This window comes from Saimiri boliviensis, chromosome 4 (assembly GCF_048565385.1).
Source record: "Saimiri boliviensis isolate mSaiBol1 chromosome 4, mSaiBol1.pri, whole genome shotgun sequence".
NCBI classification, from domain to species: Eukaryota; Metazoa; Chordata; class Mammalia; order Primates; family Cebidae; genus Saimiri; species Saimiri boliviensis.
In genome coordinates this window covers 138,312,380-138,335,253 of record NC_133452.1, presented here as the reverse complement: position 1 = coordinate 138,335,253, position 22,874 = coordinate 138,312,380, and the positions used below count along the sequence as shown (strand labels likewise).

The window sequence follows — 22,874 nt, the reverse complement described above, 5'->3', positions numbered from 1 at the left end:
AAACTTCAAGGGATTCCAATAATGAGTCCTTCCCATGTTCCCGGATATATCAAATTCTAGTACATCCATATTTTTAATAACTTAGTGATTTTCAGTGTCCCCTGTCCACATTTAAAAAAAGTAAGTTACATAATATTCAAACTGGCATTTTGCTATTCTTTGGGACACTAGGAATGTCAGACGACATGGAGCTATGCCTTCAGACAAGTGCATGGCATCAGCTGCCTCTTTATTACAAGGTACCAGTTTATGTGCTTGCCTTGGACACAGCTTGTACAAACCCAAGAAGTTCCAGACAAAGGTTTTCTCTATCATATATTTACACAAGTTCAAAATGATATTCACAGCATCTTCTAAATTTTGGCCAAGAGTCAAAAAAATGCATTTAAACTTTGGAATGTGACCACATGACAGGAGGCTGATCTCAACAGTAGTTGGGGCAGATACCCACAAGCCAAATGGCTGGGAAAATCAGGAAGAGCTGAAAGAATTCTTCTGCCCATTTATGAACTCGGTGCAGTGAGACTGCTAGGGTGACACGTACAATGGAGATGCAGTTTCATCTAACTGGCACCTGTCCCTTCCATTACTTGCTGGGCCTGCTTCTGTCCCATGCAGCACTATGCGACCGACTGAAATAACTTTTCGATCTCTGGGGCACAGTGTACAAATTCATGGTTCCAGAATTTAAACACTGGGTTTTTAATTAGCTCAAATGAAGCTAATAACAAGACCCCAAGGATGAGGCCTATTTACAATCAACCATTCCAAGACAACTCTTGCGATCTGTTCTTGGATAGCTTCCGTATTGGCCTCTGCAAAAAGGTACAGTATGGTGCAACTGAATAGTGAGTGTGGCTGTTTGAGTACCGGAGCTGATTTGCAATTGTGTTCAAAAAGAAACAACGACCCTCAGTGTCAAAGTCCACAGACAAATTCTGTAAGATATCCACATGTGCTGAATGAGTGATGGTGCTCATTGAAGGCGGGCTGCCCTTGTTGTGGATGTGTGCAATGGCCTGAGTCCCTACATAGAGCACCAGTGCATTGATGAGCTGGAGGCTGTAGCGATTCCCAGGTTCATAGGATACCTGTAGGTTGTTGCGCAGATCAGACGAAAAAGTGACTGGTGATCGAGTTTTAAGATAGGAATCCAAATCCTTTTTGATCTGAAGTGGCATTACTCTAGTGAAATTGGTGAGAATCCAGGGGGCAACGTTAATTTTACTCAGCATATCCACCTTTAGATTAGGAGTGAATGGATCTGGGAGCCTCATGTTTCTTGGAAAGGCACTCAGGATCAAATTTGTTAACTGGATACAATTAGCTGGAATCACATTACAAAACCCATAATGGTAATCACAAAGGAACTCTGGGAAATCATGCAGAAGAACCAGCAGAACTCTTAAAGTGCCCTTGTAGAGGATTTGCATAGGTTTGGAGAGTTCCACATTTCTAAGGAAAGGCGCTAAATATTTGAATAAATCAATCAGTAGCTGTGCATACATAGGCCACCCCTTCTGCTGTGGCATATGTGCCAGCATTCTTGCAATAAATATCTGATGGGAAATCAGTTTAAACCAGGCATATACAAAGCCAGGAGCTTTGGTAGGCCTCAAGATGTGGAATGTATTGCAGAAAGCTGTAAGTGTCTGAAAATTAAGGGTTTCCAACACATGCTCAGGTGCATTGAGTTCCAAGAGCAGCATGATAAAAATAGGGAAGCTGCTAAAATTCACTCTGATGAACATCATGATCCTGAAGGAGAACTTCCACTACTATTCCAAGGACCTTGTTCAGCAGATTAATCTTTGTGACAGTGTTGGTGGCCTCCCCTGAGTGCATGTAAATCATGACAACAACAAAAAGGAAATGTGTTTCTAAATGGCAGAATGAAAACATAGATTCAATTCTCTTAGTTGTAGGGACACACTGCAGAGCAGTTTCAAAGATATCTTTCTTCTCTGTTTTAAAGGCAGTCTTACTGCTACTATGTAGAAGCCAGGATATTGCAGGAAATATCTGTTTTTAGATTCCACACAGAAAGGGTTTTTAAACTGCTGTGTACACACATCAGTTTAAGTCTGTAAGTTGAATGTACACATTGACAATCCTTCTCTCAGATAGCTTCATTTTAGTTTTTAAGGTGAGATATTTTTCTTTACAGCCTATACACACATGCACTCTGGAACATCCAAATCTAGCTCCTTTAAGATACGTGTTTCAAATCTGCTGAATCTAAAGAGAGATTCAATCTTCTTACTTCACAGATATCTTTCCTCTGTGTTTTAGGAACTGGCTTACTGCTATTTCTTATAACCTGCGATTTTGCTGGTAATATCTGTTTTTAGATTCTTCACAGAAAGAGTTTTTAAACTGCTGCATACACACATCAGTTTAACACTGTTAGTTGAATGCATATAATGACAACCATTCACTCAGATAGCTTCCTTCTAGATTACAAGGTGAGATATTTCCCTGATACCATGTTCTCTCATTCACTCTGGAATGTCTAAGTCTACCTCCTGTAAGAAATGTATTTCCAAATTTCTGAATCAAAATATAGATTCACTTTTCTTAGTTTAGTGGACACAGAGTGGACCAGTTTTAAAGGTGTCTTTCTTCTGTGTTTTAAAGGCAGTCTTACTGCTATTTCATATAAGCTGGAATTTTGCTGGAAATACCTTTTTTAGATTCTGAACAGAACAAATTTTCAAACTGCTCCATACACACATCAGTTAAACTTGGTAAGTGCAATGCACACACTGAGAGGCATTCTCCCAGATGTCTTTGTTATATTTTATAATGTGAGATATTTCAGTTTGTAATCTAAATGCATATTGGTTATGGAAAGTGCAGATATACCTGTTATAAGAAATGTTTTTCTAAACTGTAGAATGAAAACATAGATTCAGTTCTCTGTGTTGAATGGACAAACACCAGGGCAGTTTCAAAGATATCTTTATTCCATGTTTTAAAGGCAGTCTTACTGCTATTTCATATAACCTTGGATTATGCTGAAAGTATCTGTTTTTAGACTCTTCACAGAAAGGGTTTTAAAACTGCCACAGTCACATATCCATTTAACTCAGTAGGTTAAATGCACACATTGACAAGCTTTCTCCTATGTAGCTTCATTTTAGTTTTTATACTGAGATATTGGCCTTGACAGCTTATACTCCCATTCACTCTGGAATGTCCAAATCTAGGTCCTGTAAGAAACGTGTTTCCAAACTTCTGAATCAAAAGATAGATTCAATTCTGGTAGTTGAACCAACAAACAGCAGTGCAGTTTCAAAGATATCCTTCTTCTGTTTTTTATAGGCAGTCTCAAGCCTATTTCATATAAGCCGGGATTTTGCTGCAAATATCTGTTTTGAGATTGTCCCCAGAAATGGTTTTAAACTGCTGCATACACACATCAGATTAACTCTGTAAGTTGAATGCACACATTGACAAGCTTTCTCCTAGATATGTTCGGTATAGTTTTTAAGGTGAGATATTTCCCTTAACAGCCTATACTCATTTTCACTATGGAATGTCCAAATCTAGCTCCTATAAGAAATGCGTTTCTAAACTGCACAATGGAAACATAGATCGAATTCTCTTAGTTGAAGGGACACAGAGCAGAGCACTTTCAAAGATATCTTTCTTTTGTGTTTTAAAGGCAGTCTTACTGTTATTTCATATAATCACAGATTTTGCTGGAAATATCTGTTTTTAGATTCTCCAAAGAAAGAGTTTTTTTTTAATTGCATTTTAGGTTTTAGGGTACATGTGATGAACATGGAAGATTGTTGCATAGGTACACACATGGCAGTGTGGTTTGCTGCCTTCCATCCCCTCACCTGTATCTGTCACTTCTCCCCATGCTATCTCTTCCCACCTCCCCACCACCCACCCCTCCCCCATTTCCCCCCAACGAACCCAAGTGTGTAGTGCTCCGCTCCCTGTGTCCATGTGTTCTAATTGTTCAACACCCGCCTATGAGTGAGAATACACGGTGTTTGATTTTCTGCTCTTGTGTTAGTTTGCTGAGAATGATGGTTTCCAGGTTCATACATGTCCCTACAAAGGAAGTGAACTCATCGTTTTTGATGGCTGTGTAATATTCCATGGTGTATATGTACCACATTTTCCCTATCCAGTCTATCATCGTTGGGCATTTGGGTTGGTTCCAGGTCTTTGCTATTGTAAACAGTGCTGCAATGAACATTCGTGTGCACGTGTCCTTGTAGTAGAATGATTTATAATCCTTTGGATATATACCCAGTAATGGGATTGCTGGGTCTAATGGGATTTCTATTTTTAGGTCTTTGAGGAATCGCCACACTGTCTTCCACAATGGTTGAATTAATTTACATTCCCACCAACAGTGTAAAAGTGTTCCTATTTCTCCACATCCTCTCCAGCATCTGTTGTTTCCCAATTTTTTAATGATCGCCATTCTAACTAGTGTGAGATGGTATCTCAATGTGGTTTTGATTTGCATTTCTCTGATGACCAGTGATGATGAGCATTTTTTCATGTTTCTTGGCCTCCTGTATGTCTTCTTTTGTAAAGTATCTGTTCATATCCTTTGCCCATTTTTGAATGGGCTTGTTTGTTTTTTTCTTGTAGATCTGCTTTAGTTCTTTGTAAATTCTGGATATCAGCCCCTTGTCAGATGAGTAGGCTGCAAAAATTTTTTCCCATTCTGTTGGTTGCCAATTCACTATACTGACTGTTTCTTTTGCCGTGCAGAAGCTGTGCAGTTTGATTAGGTCCCATTTGTCTATTTTGGCTTTAGTTGCCATTGCTTTTGGCATTTTGGTCATGAAGTCCTTGCCTACACCTATGTCCTAAATGGTTTTGCCTAGATTTTCTTCTAAGGTTTTTATGATATTAGGTCTGATGTTTAAGTCTTTAATCCATCTGGAGTTAATTTTGGTGTAAGGTGTCAGGAAGGGGTCCTGTTTCTGCTTTCTGCACATGGCTAGCTAGTTTTCCCAACACCATTTATTAAACAGGGAGTCGTTTCCCCATTGCTTGTTTTTGTCAGGTTTGTCGAAGATCAGATGGTTGTGGGTATGTTGTATTTCCTCTGAAGCCTCTGTTCTGTTCTATTGGTCTATATCTCTGTTTTGGTACCAGTACCATGCTGTTTTGATTACTGTAGCCTTGTAGTATAGTTTGAAGTCCGGTAGTGTGATGCCTCCTGCTTTGTTCTTTTTGCTTAGAATTGACTTGCCTATGCGGGCTCTCTTTTGGTTCCATTTGAAGTTTAAGGTGTTTTTTTTCCAGTTCTGTGAAAAAGGTCATTGGTAGCTTGATGGGAATAGCGTTGAATCTGTAAATTACTTTGGGCAGTATGGCCATTTTCACGATGTTGATTCTTCCTAACCATGAACATGGAATGTTTCCCCATCTGTTTGTATCCTCTCTTGTTTCGTTGAGCAATGGCTTGTAGTTCTCCATGAAGAGGTCCTTTACGTTCCTTGTTAGTTGTATTCCTAGGTACTTTATTCTCTTTGTAGCAATTGTGAATGGCAGTTCGTTCTTGATTTGGCTCTCTTGAAGTCTATTACTGGTGTACAGGAATGCTTGTGATTTTTGCACATTGATTTTGTATCCTGAGACTTTGCTGAAGTTGTTTATCAGTTTCAGGAGACTTTGGGCTGAGATGATGGGGTCTTCCAGATATACAATCATGTCATCTGCAATTAGAGACAATTTGATTTCCTCCTTTTCAATTTGGATACCGTTTATTTCTTTTTCTTGCCTGATTGTTCTGGTTAGAACTTCCAGTACTATATTGAATAGGAGTGGTGAGAGAGGGCATCCTTGTCTAGTGCCAGATTTCAAAGGGAATGCTTCCAGTTTTTGCCCATTCAGTATGATATTGGCTGTTGGTTTGTCGTAAATAGCTTTTATTGTTTTGAGATACGTTCCGTCAATACCTAGTTTATTGAGGGTTTTTAGCATAAATTGTTGTTGAATTTTGTCGAAAGCCTTCTCTGCATCAATTGAGATAATCATGTGGTTTTTGTCTTTGGTTCTGTTTATGTGGTGAATTACATTTATGGACTTGCGTATGTTGAAACAGCCTTGCATCCCCGGGATGAATCCTACTTGATCATGGTGGATGAGCTTTTTGATATGCTGCTGCAATCGGTTTGAAAGAATTTTATTGAAGATTTTTGCATCTATGTTCATCATGGATATTGGCCTGAAATTTTCTTTTCTTGTTGAGTCTCTGCCGGGTTTTGGTATCAGGATGCTGTTTGTCTCATAAAATGATTTGGGAAGGATTCCCTCTTTTTGGATTGTCTGGAGTAGTTTCAGAAGGAATGGTATCAGCTCCTCTTTGTATGTCTGGTAGAATTCAGCTGTGAACCCATCTGGACCTGGGCTTTTTTTTTGGATGGTAGGCTCTTTATTGCTGCCTCGACTTCAGACCATGTTATTGGTCTATTCAGGGTTTCGGCTTCTTCCAGGTTTAGGCTTGGGAGGATGCAGGTGTCCAGGAATTTATCCATTTCTTCCAGGTTTACTAGTTTATGTGCATAGAGTTGTTTGTAATAATCTCTGATGATGGTTTGGATTTCTGTGGAATCTGTGGTGATATCCCCTTTATCGTTTTTTATTGTATCAATTTGGTTATTCTCTCTTTTCTTTTTTATTAATTTGGCTAGTGGTCTATTTTGTTGATCTTCTCAAAAAACCAGCTCCTGGATTTATTGATTTTTTGAAGAGTTTTTTGTGTCTCTATTTCCTTCAGTTCTGCTCTGATCTTAGTTATTTCCTGTCTTCTGCTAGGTTTTGAGTTTTTTTGATCTTGCTCCTCTAGCTCTTTCAATTTTGATGATAGGGTGTCAATTTTAGATCTCTCCCTTCTTCTCATTTGGGCACTCATTGCTATATATTTTCCTCTAGAGACTGCTTTAAATGTGTCCCAGAGATTCTGGTATGTTGTGTCTTCGTTCTCATTGGTTTCGAAGAACATCTTTATTTCTGCCTTCATTTCATTGTTTATCCAGTCAACATTCAAGAGCAAGTTGTTCAGTTTCCATGAAGCTGTGCGGTTCTGAGTTAGTTTCTGCATTCTGAGTTCTAACTGGATTGCACTGTGGTCTGAGAGACTGTTTGTTATGATTTCTGTTCTTTTGCATTTGCTGAGGAGTGATTTATTGCCAATTATGTGGTCAGTTTTAGAGTAGGTGTGATGTGGTGCTGAGAAGAATGTATATTCTGTGGATTTGGGGTGGAGAGGTCTGTAAATGTCTATTAGGTTTGCTTGTTCCAGGTCTGTATTCAGGTCCTGGATATCCTTGTTGATTTTCTGTCTGGTTGATCTGTTATTATTGACAATGGGGTGTTAAAGTCTCCCACTATTATTGTGTGGGAGTCTAAGTCTCTTTGTAAGTCATTAAGAACTTGCCTTATGTATCTGGGTGCTCCTGTATTGGGTGCGTATATATTTAGGATCGTTAGCTGTTCTTGTTGCAGTGATCCTTTTACCATTATGTAATGTCCTTCTTTGTCTCTTTTGATCTTTGTTGCTTTAAAGTCTATTTTATCAGAGATGAGAATTGCAACTCCTGCCTTTTTTTGCTCTCCATTTGCTTGGTAGATCTTCCTCCATCCCTTAATTTTGAGCCTTTGTGTATCCTTGCATGTAAGATGGGTTTCCTGGGTACAGCACACTGATGGGTTTTGGCTTTTTATCCAATTTGCCAGTCTGCATCTTTTGATTGGGGCATTTAGTCCATTGACATTTAGGGATAGTATTGTTATGTGTGAATTTGATGCTGTCATTTTGATGCTACCTGGCTGTTTTGTTGGTTACTTGATGCAGATTCTTGATTGTGTTGATGCTCTTTTACAATTTGGTATGTTTTTTGAGTGGCTGGTACTGGTTGTTCCTTTATATGTGTAGAGCCTCTTTCAGGAGTTCTTGTAGAGCAGGTTTGGTGGGTGATGAAATCTCTGAGTGCTTGCTTGTTCACAAAGGATTTTATTTTTCCTTCACTTACGAAGCTTAGTTTGGCTGGATAGGAGATTCTGGGTTGAAAGTTCTTTTCTTTAAGGATGTTGAATATTGGCCCCCAATCTCTTCTGGCTTGTAGGGTTTCTGCTGAGAGATCTGCTGTGAGTCTAATGGGCTTCCCTTTGTGGGTAACCCACCCTTTCTCTCTGGCTGCCCTTAGCAGTTTCTCTTTCATTTCAACTCTGGTGAATCTGATGATTATGTGCCTTGGGGTTGCTCTTCTTGAGGAATACCTTTGTGGTCTTCTCTGTATTTCCTGGATTTGAATATTGGTCTGCCTTGCTAGATTGGGGAAGTTTTCCTGGATAATATCCTGAAGAGTATTTTCCAGCTTGGATTCATTTACACATATGCTTATTCAGTTACACCTATCAGACGTAGATTAGGTCTGTTCACATAGTCCCACATTTCTTGAAGATTTTGTTCATTCCTTTTTGTGCTTTTTTCTCTGTTCTTGCCTTCTCTTTTTATTTCATTGAGTTGATCTTCGACCTCTGATATCCTTTCTTCTGCTTGGTCAATTGGCTGTAGAAGCTTGTGCATGCTTCACGAAGTTCTCGTGTTGTGTTTTTCAGCTTCATCAATTCACTTATATTCCTCTCTATGCTGGCCATTCTCGTTAGCATTTTTTCCAGTCTTTTTTCAACTTTCCTATTTTCTTTGCATTGGGTTAGAACATGTTTTTTTAGCTCACTCTAGTTTCTTACTACCCACCTTCTGAAATCTGATTCTGTCATTTCATCACCCTCCTTCTCCATCCTGTCTGATTCCCTTGCTGGTGAGGAGCTGTGATCCCTTTTAGGAGGAGAGGTGTTCTGGTTTCGGGAGTTTTCATCCTTTTTGTGCCGATTTCTTCCCATTTTTGTGGGTTTATCCACCTGTTATCTTTGTAATTACTGTCTTTCAGATTGGGTCTCTGAGCGAGCTTCTAGTTCATGGATGTTGAAGTTACTTCTTCTTTTTTTTTTTTTAAGCTTTCCTTCTAACAGTCTGGCCCCTCTGCTGTAGGACTGCTGATGTCCTCTCCATACCCTGCTTGCCTGGAGATCACCTGCAGCAGCTGCAGAACAGTAAAGGTTGCTGCCAGTTTCCTCTTCTGCTATCTTTGTCCCAGAAGGATGCTCGCCTACTGTCAGTCCGTTCTCTCCTTTATGAGGTGAGTCTTTGGATCTATGGGGGTCAGGGAGTTACTTGAGGAGACAGTCTATCTTTTATTGGGGCTTAAGTCCTGATTTGTGAGCTCCGTTGTTCATTCAGAGCTGCTGGGCAGGTATGTTTAGGTCTGCTGCAGCTGGACTCATAAAGCAGTTTTTGTTTCCAGGTTCTCTGTCCCAGGGAGTTGGAGCTTTATGAGTTTCCCTTGCACTACTGCCTTTTTTGATTTTTCTTTCAGGTCTGACAGGCCCAGCTAGCAGCAGGCCTAGCCACATCCTGCCCACAGGGGCTTTGTTGAGCTGCTGTGGGCTCCGCCCAGCTGCCCTGAATGAAATCTTCCCTGCAGTCCTGTTTATATGGGCGTAGTTAGAACTGTCTCAGCAAAAGTGGCCCCACCTCTGTTATGGTGGACTCTCTCTGTTGTGGCAGGTTGCCTCAGCAATAGCAGGTTGCCTCAGCAACGGCGGCCTGCCTTCATAGAGGTGGAGAGTCTCAGTAATGGTGGAGGACCCTCCCCCACCGGGCCAGACCGTCCCGGTTCAGCTGTGCTTGGTTTGAAGGGCTCAACCCAGAGGGTTTCCAATTACTGTTTTTGTTTTCATTTTTGTTGGGGCTGGGGGGCTGGGACCAACCTAGCCTGATCACCTGGCTCCCTGACTCAGAGTCTTTTCTTTTAAGTTGAAGGACCGCTCGTTCCAGTCGCTTGTTGAAAAGGTGCCGGGATCTCCCGTGCTGTGACTCACTGAGTCGGCTCGAAATGCGACTCCTGCTCCTGGCGGATTTTTTGCCTAGGAATCTCCTGGCCTGGCTCACTATGTCAGATGAATGGGCAACTCTGCCGTCTCAGGGCTCTGATCGCCAGCTAAGAGGGCTCCCAGACCAGTAGCTTTTGTACGGAGAACCGCAGCAACAGGGCATGGTCACAGCAGCCGCGCAGGTGGAATCAGCCCCACGGGGGCCAAAACAGACACACCGGCTGGGACTGCGATGCTGGCGACCCTTCTACCTGGGTATCTCCTGGTCTGTGGGCAATAAGAGTTCGTCTGGAAATGCAGCGTCCACTCACCCTCTGCACTTTCACTGGGAGCTGAAGTCCTGAGCTGTTCTTAGGTGGCCGTCTTCCCAGTCAATCGGTGTTTCTTATATACCGTGAAATTGTTGAAAATTTCTGTCTTTAGATCCTCCATAGAAAGGGTTTCTAAACTGCTGCATACACACATCAGTTTAACTCTGTAAGTTGAATGCACACATTGACAACCATTCTGTTAGATAACTCCATTTTCCTCTACAGCAAAATGTTTCTCATTACTGCATATACTTTACTATGGAATTTCTAAATGCAGCTCTTAGAAGAAATGGGTTTCTATCTCTCTGACTCTAAATACAGACGTAACTTCCTTAGATCCACAAACACTCAGCACAGCAGTTTGAAAGATACTTTTCTTTTGTGTTTTAGATGCAGTCTTTCTGCTACTTCTTAGCTGCTGGGATTTTGCAGGAAATGTCTGTTTTTAGAACCTTCAAAGAAAGGGTTTCTAAACTCTTGCATACACAAATCAGTTTAACTCTGTAAGTTGAATGCAAACATTGACAACCATTCTGTTAGATAGCTCCATTTTCGTCTCAGGACCAGATGTTTCTAATTACAAAATATACTCTCATTCACTCTGGAATGTACAAAAGAAGCTTGTAGAAGAAATGGCTTTCTAACTCACTGAATCTAAACATAGATGCCCCTCCCTTAGTTGGACGAACACAAAGCAGAGTAGTTGAAAAGATATGTTTTTTCTGTGTTTGAGACGCAGTCTCACTGCTATTTCTTATATCCCAGGATTTTGCAGGAAATGTCTGTTTTTAGATTCTCCACGGAAAGGGTTTCCAATCTCCTGCATACACACATAAGTTTACCTGTGTAAGTTGAATGCACACATTGAAAAACATTCCGATAAAAAGCTCCCTTTTTGTTTTAGAATCAGATGTTTCTCATTACAGCATATACTACCATTTACTCGGGAAAGTCCAAACGCAGCTCCTTGAAGAAATGGGTCTCTAACTCACTGAATCTAAACATATATGCAACTCTCTTAGTTGAGCAAACAAACAGCAGAGCAGATTGAAAGATGCATTTCTTCTGTGTTTCAGACACAGTCTAACTGCTGTTTCTTATATGCCTGGATTTTGCTGGAAATGTCTGTTTTTAGATTCTCTTTTCTTAAAGGAGAAAAACTCCTTTCTTCTGTTTTTTAGACGAAGTCTTACTGATATTTCTTATATGCCAGGATTTTGCTGGAAATGTCTGTTTTTAATTTCTTCACAGAAAAGGTTTCCAAACTGCTGCATACACATGTCATGTTAACTCTTTAAGTTGAAGGCACACATTGACAGCCATTCAGTTAACTCCATTTTCATTTTACAAACAGATGTTTCTCATTACAGCATATATTCCCATTCATTCGAGAATGTCCACATGCAGCTTCTAGAAGAAACGAGTTTCTATCTTGCTGATTCTTAACATAGAATCATCTCCCTTAGCAATGAAGACACAGCAGAGCAATTTGAAAAATGCATTTCTTCTGTCTGACATGCAGTCTTACTGATATTTCTTATAGTCGGGATTCTGCTGGAAACTTCCATCATTCAATTGTCCACAGACAGAGTTTCCAGAGTGCTGCATACACACATCAGTTTAACTTAGTAAGTTGAATGCACACATTTGACAACCATTCTGTCAGAGAGCTCCGTTTTGTTTTAGAACCAAATGATTCTCATTACAGCATATATTTCCATTCAATCGAGAATGTCCAAATGCAGCTCCTAGAATAAATGGGTCTCCAACTCCCTGAATCTAAATATAGATGCAACTCTCTTAGTTGAATGAATACACAGCAAAGCTCTTTGAAATGTACGTTTTCTCTGTGTCTTAGATGCAGTCTTACAGCTGATATAGCATTATGCTGGAAATGTGTTTTTAGATTCTCCACAGAAACGTTTTCTAAACTGCTGCATACACACATCAGTTTAACTCTGTAAGGTGAATGCACACATTGAAAATCATTCTGTTAGATAGCTCTGTTTTAGTTTTAAAAACAGATGTTTCTCCTTACAGCATATACTATCATTCATTCGGGAATATCCAAAAGCAGCTTCTAGAAGAAAGGGATTCTAACTTGCTGCATCTAAACATAGATGCAATTCCCTTAGTTGGACAAACACACAAGTATTTTGAATGATAAGTTTCTTTTGTTATTAGATGCAGTCTTATTGCTATTTCTTATATGCCGGGACTTTCCTGGAAATGTCTGCTTTTAGATTCTTCACAGAAAGGGTTTCTAAACTGCTGCATACACACAACAGTTTAATTATGTAAGTTGAATGCACACATTGACAACCATTCTGTTAGATAGCTCTGTTTTCGTATTAGAACCAAATGTTTTTCATTACAGCATATACTCTCATTCACCTTGGAATGTCCAAACGCGGCTCCTAGGAGAAATGGATTTCTAAGTTGTTGAATCTCAACATATATGCATCTCTCTCAGTTGAACGAACACACTGCAGAGCAGCATGAAAGTTACGTTTCTTCTGTGTTTTATACACAGTCTTAGTGCAATTTTTTATATGCCAAGAATATGCTGGAAATGTTTATTTTTAGATTCTCCACAGAAAGCGTTTCTAAACTGCTGCGTAAACACATCAATTTTACTCCATAAGTTGAATTCACAGATTGATGGCCATTCCATTAGATAGCTTCGTTTTTGTTTTAGAACTAGATGTTTCTCATTACAGCATATACTTTCATTCACTTGGGAGTATCCAAACAAAGCTCATAGAAGAAACAGGTTTCTAACTAGCTGAATCTAAACATAGATGCAACTCCTTTAGATGACTGAACACACAGCAGAGTAGTTTCAAAGATACTTTGCGCCTGTGTTTTAGACACAATCTTACTGATATTTCTTATATGCCAGGATTTTGCTGGAAATGTCTGTTTTCAGGTTCTCCACAGAAAGGCTTTCTGAACTGCTGCATGCAAACATCATTTTAACTCTGTAATTTGAATGCACACATTGACAACCATTCACTAAGATAGATCCGTTTTCATTTTAGAACCGGATATTTCTCATTACAGCATAAACTCCCATTCACTCAAGAAAACGCAGCTCCTAGAAGAAACGAGTTTCTAATTCGCTGAATCTAAATTTAGATGCAACTCCCATAGTTAAACGAACACAAAGCCGAGGAGTTTGAAAGATACATTTCTTCTGTGTTTAAGATGCAGTCTTCTGTTATTTCTTATTTTTCTGGATTCTGCTGGAAATGTCTGTTTTTAGAATCTTCACAGAAAGGGTATCTAAGCTGCTGCATACACACATTAGTTTAATTCTGTAAAGTGAATGCACACATTGAACACTCTTCTGTAGATAGCTTCGTTTTCGTTTTAGAAACAGATGTTTCTCATTACAGCATATACTCCCATTGACTCAGGAATATGCAAAGGCAGCTTTTAGAATAAACGGGCTTTTAACTTGCTGAATCTAAACATAGATGCAACTCCCTTAGATGACTGAACACACAGCAGAACAATTTGAAAGATACGTTGCTTCTGTGTTTTAGATGCAATCTTACTGCTATTTCTTATATGCCGGAATTTTCCTGGATATGTATGTTTTTAGATTCTCCACAGAAGGGGTTTCCAAACCGCTGCATACACATATCTGTTTAACTGTGTAAGCTGAATGCACACATTGACAACCATTCTGTTAGATAGCTTCATTTTCATTTTAGAACCGGATGTTTCTCATTACAGCCTATACTCCTATTCACTCTGGAATGTACGAACCCAGCTCCTGGAAGAAACAGGTTTCTAGTTTGCTGAATCTAAACATAGATTCAACTATCTTAGATGAACAAGTACACAGCAGAGCAGTTTGAAATATACATTGCTTCTGTGTTTTAGACACAGTCTGACTGCTATTTCATATATGTCGGGATTTTGTTGGAAATGTCTGTTTTTAGATTCTCCACAGAAATGGTTTCCAAACCGCTGCATACACATATCAGTTTAACTGTGTAAGTTGAATGAATACATTGACAACCATTCTGTTAGATAGCTTTGTTTTCTTTTAGAATCAGATGTTTCTTATTAAAACCTATAATCCCATTCACTCTGGAATGTTAGAAACCAGCTCCTGGAAGAAACAGGTTTCTAATTCGCTGAATTTAAACATAAATTCAACTCCCTTAGATGAATGAATACACAGTAGAACAGTTTGAAAGATATGTTTCTTCTGTGTTTTAGACGCAGTCTTACAGCTATTTCGTACATGCCAGGATTATGCTGGAATTGTCTGTTTTTACATTCTCCACAGAAAGGGTTTCTAAACTGCTGCATAAATACATCAGTTTAACTCTTTAAGTGGAATGCACACATTAACAACAATTCTGTTAGATACCTCCATTTTCATTTCAGAACTAGATGTTTCTCATTGCAGCATACACTCTCATTCACTCAGCAATTTCCAAATGCAGCTCATAGAAGAAACCGGTTTCTAACTCACTGAATCTAAAAATAGTTGAAACAGATGAAACACCCTAAGTTGAACGAATACACAGCAGAGCAGTTAGACAGACACTTCTCTTCTGTGTGCATTTTTCTGAAAATGTGTGTTTTTAGATTCTGCACATAAAGGATTTCTGTACTTCCATTCACTGGGTAATGTCCAAATGCAGCTCCTAGAAGAAACGGGTTTTCAAATCGCTGTATCTAAACATAGTGGCAACTCCCTAAGTTGAATGAATATACAGCAGAGCACTTTGAAAGATACGTTTCTTCTGTGTTTTAGACGCAGTCTTACTGCTATTTCTTATATGAACAGATTTTGAGGGAAATGTCTGTTTATAGATCCTCCACAAAAAGAGTTTCTAAACTGCTGTATATACACATGAGTTTAACTCTGTTAAGTTGAATGCACGTATTGACAACCATTCTGTTATATAGCTCCGTTTTCGTTTTAGAACCAGGTGTTTCTCATTACAGCATATACTACCATTCACTCGGGAATGTCCAAATGCAGCTAATAGAAGAAATGGGTTCCTAACTAGCTGAAGCTAAACAAAGATGCAACTTCTATAGTTGAATGAACACATAGCAGAGCAGTTTGAAAGATGTGTTTCTTCTGTGTTTTAGCCACAGTCTTACTGCTGTTTCTTATATACCGGGATTCTGCTGGAAATGTGTGGTTTTATCTACTCCACCCAAAAGGTTTCTAAACTGCTGCATACACACATCAGTATACCTCTGTATGTTGAATGCACACATTGACAAGCATACTGTTAGATAGCTCTGTTTTCGTTTAACAACCACATTTTTTCATTACAGCACATAAAACCATTCATGCGGGAATGTCCAAACGCAGCTCCTAGAAAAAATAGGTTTTTAACTTACTGAATCTAAACATAGATGCAACTGCCTTAGTTGAATGATTACGCAACCAAGCAGTTTGAAAGATATACTTCTTCTATGTTTTAGATGTAGTCTTAGTACTGTTTCTTATATGCCAGAATTTTACTGGAAATATCTCTTGAGATTCTCCACAGAAAGGGTTTCTAAGCTGCTGCATACACACAGTATAACATTGTAATTTGAAGACGCACAATGACAAACATTCTGTTAGATAGCCGTTTTTGTTTTAGAGCCAGATGTTTCTCATTACAGCATATACCCCCATTCACTCGGGAATGTCCAAAGGAAGCTCCTAAAAGAAATGGGTTTCTAACTCACTGAATCTAAACATAGTTGCAACCCTCTTAGTTGAATGAAAACACAGCAGAGCAGTTTGAAATATACATTTCTTCTTTTTTTTAGACACAGTCATACTGCTAATTCTTATGTGCTGGGATTTGGCTGGAAATATCTGTTTTTACATTCTCCAAAGAAAGGGTTTATGAACTGCTGAATATGAACATCAGTTTAACTCTGTAAGTTGAATGCACACATTGACAACCATTCTGCCTGAGAGCTCCGTTTTTGTTTTAGAGCCAGATATTTCTCATTACAGCTTATACTCCCATTCACTCTGGAATGCTCAAATACAGCTCCTAGAAGAAACGTATTTCTAATTCTCTGAATCTAAAGATAAATGCAACTTTCTAAAATAAACTAACACACAGCAGAACCTTTTGAAAAATAGGTTTTTCTGTGTTATAGACGCAGCCTTACTGCTAATTCTTACATGCCTGTATTTGGCTGGAAATATCTGTTTTTATATTCTCCAAAGAAAGAGTGTCTGAACTGCTGCATACACACATAAGTTTAACTCTGTAAGTTGAATGCACACATTGACAACCATTCTGCTAGATAGCTCTATTTCTGTTTTAGAGCCAGATATTTCTCATTACAGCATATACTCCCATTCACTCTGGAATGTCCATATGTAGCTTCTAGAGAAAATGTGTTTCTAACTCGTTGAATCTAAAGACAGATGCAACTCCCTAAGGTGAACGAACACATAGCAGAGCAGTGTGAAAGATATGTTTCTTCTGTGTTTTAGACACAGGCTTACAGCTAATTCTTATATGCCTGGATTTCACTGGAAATAACTGTTTTTAGATTCTCGAGAGAAAGGTTTTCTGAACTACTGCATACACACATCTGTTTAACTCTGTGAGGTGAATGCACATATTGACACCCATTCTGGTAGATAGCTCCATTTTTGTTTTAGAGCCAGATAGTTCTCATTACAGCATATACTACCCTTCACTCTAGAATGTTCAAACGCAACTCCTAGAAGTAATGTGTTTTTAACTCACTGAATCTAAAGATAGACGCAACACCCAAAGGTGAAAGAACATACAGCAGAGCAGTTTGAAAGACACGTTTGTTCTGTGTTTCAGAGGCAGTCATACTGCTTATTCTTATATGCCTGGATTTGGCAGGAAATATCTGTTTTTAGATTCTTCAAAGAAAGGGTTTCTGAGCTGCTGCATACACACATCAGTTTAACTCTGTAAGTTGAATGCACACATTGACAACCATTCTGCTAGATATCCTTACTTTTGTTGTAGAGTCAGATATTTCCCGTTACATATATACTCCCATTCCTTTGAGATGTCCAAACTCAGCTCCTAGAAGAAACGTGTTTCTAATTCCCTGAATCTAAAGAAGAATACAACTCCCTACATTGAATGAACACACAGCAGAGGAGTTTGAAAGATATGTTTCTCATGTGTTTTAGATGCAGTCCTAATGCAAATTTTTATATGTAATTTCAATGCACACATTTACAATAATTCTGCTAGATAGCTCCTTTATTATTTTAGAGCCTGATATTTCTCATTACAGCATATACTCTCATTCACTCTGGAATGTCCAAAGGCAGCTCTTAGAAGAAGCGTGTCTCTATATCACTGAATCTAAAGATAGATGCAACACCCTAAGGTGAACGAACACACAACAGAGCAGTGTGAAACATACGTTTCTTCTGTGTTTTAAATGCAGTCTTACTGTTAATTCCTATATGTCTTGATTTGCCTGGAAATAGCTGTTTTTAGATTCTCCAAAGAAGTTATTTCTGAACTGTTGCATACGCATATCTTTTTATCTCTGTAAATTGAATGCACACACTGACAACCATTCTACTAGATAGCTCCATTTTTGTTTTAGAGCCAGATATTTCTCATTATAGCCTAGTCTCCCATTCACTCTGGAATGTCCAAATCAGCTTTTAGAAGAAACGAGTTCCTAACATACTGAATCTAAACATAGATGCAACATCCTAAGGTGAACGAACACACAGCAGAGCAACTTGGAAAATAGGTTTCTTCTGTGTTTTAGATGCAGTCTTACTGCTCATTCTTATATGCGTGGATTTGGCTGCAAATAGAAGTTTTTAGACTCTCCAAAAAAGGGATTCTGAACTGCTGCATGCACACATCAGTTTAACTCTGTAAGTTGAATGCACACATTGACAACTATTCTGCTAGAAATCTCCGTTTGTTTTAGAGTCAGATATTCCTCATTACAGAATATAAACCCATTCACTTCAGAACGTCCAAACGCAGCTCCTAGAAGAAACGTGTTTCTAACTTGCTGAATCTAAAGATAGATTCAACTCCCTATGGTGAATGAACACGCAGCAGAGCAGTTTGAAAGATATGTTTATTCTGTGTTTTAGACGCAGTGTTACTGCTATTTCTTATATGCCTGGATTTGGCTGGAAATATCTGTTTCTAGATGCTCCAATGAAAGGGTTTCTGAACTGCTTCATATACAAATCAGTTTAACTCTGTAAGTAGAATGCACACATTGACAACCATTCTGCTAGATAATTCTGTTTTTCTTTTAGAGCCAGATATTTCTCATTATAGCATATACTCCCATTTACTCTGTAATGTCCAAATGCAGCTCCTAGAAGAAACATGATTCTATCTCGCTGAATATAAGACATATGCAACTCCCTACGCTGAACAAACACACACGATAGCACTTTGAAAGATACATCTCTTCTGTGTTTTTGACGTGGTTTTACTGCTAATTTTTATATGCTTGGATTTGGCTGGAAACATCTGTCTTTAGATTTTTCAAAGAAAGATTTTCTGAACTGCTGCATACACACATCAGTGTAACTCTGTAGGTTGAATGCATGCATTAACAATCATTCTGCTAGATAGCTCCTATTTTTTTTAAAGCCTGATATTTCTCATTACAACATATACTGTCATAACTTCTGGAATGTCCAAACACAGCTTCCAGAAGAAACATGTTTCTAGCTTGCTCAATCTAAAGATAGATGCAATTCCCTAAGGTGACCGAACACACAGCAGAGCAGTTTGAAAGATAGGTTTGTTCTATGTTTCAGACACAGTCTTACTGCTAATTATTATACGCCTGAATTTGGCTGGAAATATCTGTTCAGATTCTCCAAAGAAAGGGTTTCTGAACTGCTGCGAACACACCTCAGTTTACCTCTGTAGGTTGAATGGACACATTGACAACCATTCTGCTAGATAGCTCCATTTTAGTTTTAGAGCCAGATATACTCGTTACAGCATATACTCTCATTCACTCTTGAAGGTCCAAACGCAGCTCCTAGAAGAAATGTGTTTCTAACTCGCTGAATCTATAGATCGATGCAAGTCTAAGGTGAATGAACACAACGCAGAGGAGTTGGAAAGATACATTTCTTCTGTGTTTTAGATGGTGTTTTACTGCTAATTTTCATATGCCTGGATTTGTCTGGAAATATCTGTTTTTACATTCTCCAAAGAAAGATTTTCTGAACTGCTGCATACACACATCAATTTAACTCTGTAAGTTGAATGAACACATTAACAACCATTCTCCTAGAGAGCTCCTATTTTTTTTTTTTTAGAGTCAGATATTTCTCATTACACCGTATATTCCATTACTCTGGAATATCCAAACACAGCTCCTGGAAGAAACGTGTTTCTAACTCGCTGAATCTATTGATAGGTGCAACTCCCAAAGGTGAAGGAACACACAGCAGAGCAGTTTGAAAGATACATTTGTTCTGTGTTTCAGATGCAGTTTTATTGCTAATTCTTATATGCCTGTATTTGTCTTAAAATATCTGTTTTTAGATTTTCCATGAAAGGTTTCTGAAAGGCTGCATACACACATTAGTTTAACTCTGTACGCTGAATGCAAACATTGACAACCTTTCTGTCCGATAGCTCCGTTTTTGTTTCAGGGCCAGATATTTCTGATTACAGCTTATACTCCCATTCACTCTGGAATAACCAAATGCAGTTCCTAGGAGAAACGTGTCTCTAACTCACTGAAGCTAAAGACAGATCCAACTCCCTAAAGTGAACGAAAACCCAGCAGAGGAGTTTGAACGATACGTTTGTCTTTTGTGTTTTAGACACTCTTACTGCTAATTCTTATATGCCTGGGTTTGGCAGAAAACACCTGTATTTAGATTCTCCAAAGAAAGGGTTTCTGAACTGCTGGATACACACATCAGTTTAACACTGTATGTTGAATGCCCATATTGACAACTATTCTGCTAGATAGCTCTGATTTTGTTTTAAAGCCAGATATTTGTCATTAGAGCGGATACTCCCATTCACTCTGGAATGTCTAAATGCAGCACCCAGAAGAAACGTGTTTCTAACTCTCTGAATATAATGATAGATGCAAGTCCCTAAGGTGAATGAACACACAGTGGAGCAGTTTGAAAGATACCTTTCTTCTGTGTTTTAGATGCAGTCTTTCTCCTAATTCTTATATGCCTGGATTTCGTTGGAAATATTTGTTTTTAGATTATACAAAGAAAGGGTTTCTGAAATGCTGCATACACACATCTGTTTAACTCTAAGTTGAATGCACACCTTGACAAGAATTCTGTTAGATAGTTTTTGTTTTAGAGCCAGATATTTCTCATTACAGCCTATACTCCCATTCACAGTGGATTCTCCAAATGCAGCTCCTAGAAGAAACGTGTTTCTAACTCGCTGAGTCTAAAGAAAGATTCAACTCCCTAAGGTGAATGAACACTCAGCAGAGCAGTTTGAAAGATTCGTTACTTCTGTTTTTTTGATGCAGTCTTACTGCTAATTGTTATATGCCTGGATTTGGCTGGAAATATCCATTTTTTTGATTCTCCAAAAAAAAAAAAGGGTTTCTGAACTGCTGCATACACACATAATTTTAACTCTGTAAGTTGAATGCATACATTGACAACCATTCTGCTATCTAGCATATTGGTTTTCAATGTGTGCATTCAAGTTTCAGAGTTAAATTGATGTGTGTATACAGAGTTAAGAAACTCTTTCTTTGGATAATCTAAAAACAGATATTTCTAGCCAAATTGAGACATATAAGAGTTAACAGTAGGACTGCATCTAAAACAGAGAAGAATTGTTTCTTTCAAACTGCTCTGCTTTGTATTCATTCACCTTAGGGAGTTCCATGTACCTTAACATTCAGCAAGTTAGAAACACATTTCTTCAAGGAGCTGCGTTTAGACATTCCAGAGTGAATGGGAGTATATGCTGTAATAAGAAATATCTGGTTCTAAAACAAAAATGGAGCTTTCTAGCAGAATGTTTGTCAATGTGTGCATTCAACTTACAGATTTAAACTGATGTGTGTATGCAGCAGTTCAGAAACCCTTTCTGTGGAGAATCTAAAAACAGATGTTTCCAGCCAAATCCAGGAATCTAAGAAATAGCAGTAAGACTGCTCCTAAAACACAGAAGAAATGTATCTTTCAATCTTCTCTGCTGTGTGTTCATTCACCTTAGGTAGTTGCATCTATATTTTGACTTAGCAAGTTAGAAACACCCTCCTTCTAAGAGCAGCATTTGAATATTCCAGAGTGAATTGGAGTATATGCTGTAATGGGAAATATTTGGCTCTAAATTGAAAACAAAACTATATAACAGGATGACTGTCAATCAGTGCATTCAACTTACAGAGTTAATCAAATGTGTCTATGTAGCAGTTCAGAAACACTTTCTGTGGAGAATCTAAAAACAGACATTTGTAGTCACATCCATGCATATAAGAAATAGCAGTAAGACAGGGTCTGAAACACAGAAGAAACGGAGCTTTCAAACTGCTCTTCTGTGTGTTCATTCACCTTAGGAAGTTGCATGTACCTTTGCATTCAGGGAGTGAAAAGCACGTTTCATCTGGGAGCTGCTTTTAGACATTCCAGAGTTAATGGGAATGTATGCTGTAATAAGAAATATCTGGTTCTAAAACAAAAATGGAGCTATCTTGCAGAATGGTTGTCAATGTGTGCATTCAACATACAGAATTAAACTGATGTGTGTATGCAGCAGTTCAGAAAACTTTCTGTGGAGAATCTCAAAATGGACATTTCCAGCCAAATCGACCATGTAAGAAATAGCAGTAAGACTGAGTCTAAAACACAGAAAAAACGTATCTTTCAAGCTACTCTTCTGTGTGTTTGTTTGCCTTAGGGAGTTGCATCTATGTTTAGATGCAGCGAGTTCCAAACACCTTTCTTCTAGGAGCAGCATTTGGATATTCCAGAGTGGATGGGAGTATAGGCTGTAATCAGAAATATATGGCTCTAAAACGAAAACGGAGCTATATAACAGAATGGTTGTCAAAGAGTGCATTTTGCTTACAGAGTTAAACTGAGGTGTGTATGCATCGGTTAAGAAAACCTTCCTGTGGAGAATTTAAAAACAGAAATATCCAGCGAAATCTAGGCATGTAAGTAATAGCTGTAAAACGACATCTAAAACACAAAAGAAAAGTATGTTTCAAGCTGCTTTGCTTTGTGTTAGTTGAACTTAGTGAGTAGCATCTATGTTTTGGTTCAGTGAGTTAGAAACACTTTTCTTCCAGGAGCAACATTTGGTTATTCCAGAGTGAATGGGAGTATATGCCATAATGAGAAATGTCTGGCTGTAAAATGAAAATGGAGCTGTCTATCAGAATGGTTGTCAATGTGTGAATTCAATTTACAGAGTTAAAATGATGTGTGCATGCAGAAGTTAAGAAAAACTTTGTGTGGAGAATTGAAAAACAGACATTTCCAGCCAAATCCAGGCATAAAAGAAATAGTTGTAAGACTGCATGTAGAAAACTGAAGAAATGTATATTTGAAACTGCTCTGCTGTGTTGTCGTTCACCTTAGGGAGTTGCATCCATGTTTAGATTCAGCGAGTTAGAAACACCCTTCTTGCAGGA

General features: G+C 38.6%; 1 pseudogene; it reads right to left on the bottom strand.

Annotated features, from left to right (window-relative positions):
* Positions 1-449: 449 nt before the first annotated feature.
* LOC101054055 (CCR4-NOT transcription complex subunit 1 pseudogene) lies at positions 450-1,737 on the bottom strand (annotated as a pseudogene).
* Between the last annotated feature and the right edge of the window lie 21,137 nt (positions 1,738-22,874).